The sequence below is a fragment of the Grammomys surdaster genome, unplaced genomic scaffold, assembly GCF_004785775.1.
Source record: "Grammomys surdaster isolate TR1022 unplaced genomic scaffold, NIH_TR_1.0 136, whole genome shotgun sequence".
In the NCBI taxonomy this organism is placed as follows: Eukaryota; Metazoa; Chordata; class Mammalia; order Rodentia; family Muridae; genus Grammomys; species Grammomys surdaster.
Genome location: NW_021604594.1, coordinates 13,775,367 through 13,776,428, shown reverse-complemented (window position 1 = coordinate 13,776,428; position 1,062 = coordinate 13,775,367).

Below are 1,062 nucleotides of genomic sequence, written 5' to 3'. Positions count from 1 at the left end.
TCTCTCTCTCTCTCTCTCTCTCTCTCTCTCTCTCTCTCTCTCTCCCTCCCTCCCTCCCTCCCTCCCTCCCTCCCTCTCTCCCTCAAGGCAGTCAAAGCAAGTTCTCAAGCTGTATGAAATAATTAAACATCAGTGTCTCCAATGAAGCATCCTTCCCCTAAGTGGCTTATCAAATGAGAAAGATATCCGTGGACCATCTTTCCAGGAAGATGTCTGTGAGAGTATATGAAGCCCCAAGCTCTGGGAGAGGGCCTCAAAAACACCCATGGGGAGTGTGGTGGCCCAGTGACTCTACTTGAAGTACAAAACTTGGAGTGTTCTCTTCAGGAAAACACGAGTGTCTTAGTGTTGTGGATCAGTCCCAGGGCCATGAGCATGCTGTGTCAATGCTTTCCCACTGACCTCCGTAGTTCCAGTCATTTGAGGGCAGTGGTGGATCCTGAACTAGGTTCCAGAAGCTCAGATTTAAGACCGTGTCCTGGTCAGTATGCCATTGTCTTTGATAAGCCAAGAAAAAACCTTGTGGAGCCCCAGTTTAAGTGCTGTGGTCAGCAGTGGTGGAGCTGCGGAATAGCCTCTGGTGGCAGGTAGGCTCAGAATCTCACAAGAAAGCCAGGGCAGTGATGGTATTGGATTGGGCCGAGTTAGCTAAGAGAGCCTCAAGGTACAGTGATTTAAACAGTGAAGTTCTGTTTCTCCCTTTGAGACAAGTTTCCAGCAAGGCAGTGGTGCTGGTGCTACACTTTAATCCTTTAACTCCAGCACTTGGGAGGCAGAGGCAGGCTGATCACTGAGTTTGTGGCCAACCTGGTCTACAGAACGAGTTCCAGGATAGTCAGGGCAACATAGAGAGACCCGGTCTCTTCTATCTGCATGTGTGTCCACCCACAAGGTCATGGCATGGTCTCAGATAGCAGGTGGAAACCCAGCCACCATGACTCAGTCAGAAGACAGGCATTCTTACCCTTCTGAGATCATGGTAGAGAAGTTTGCTACATCATCCTAACATAAAATCTGCTGACAAGGAGCCATGCAGGCAGCCACATCCAACTGAAGGAGGCT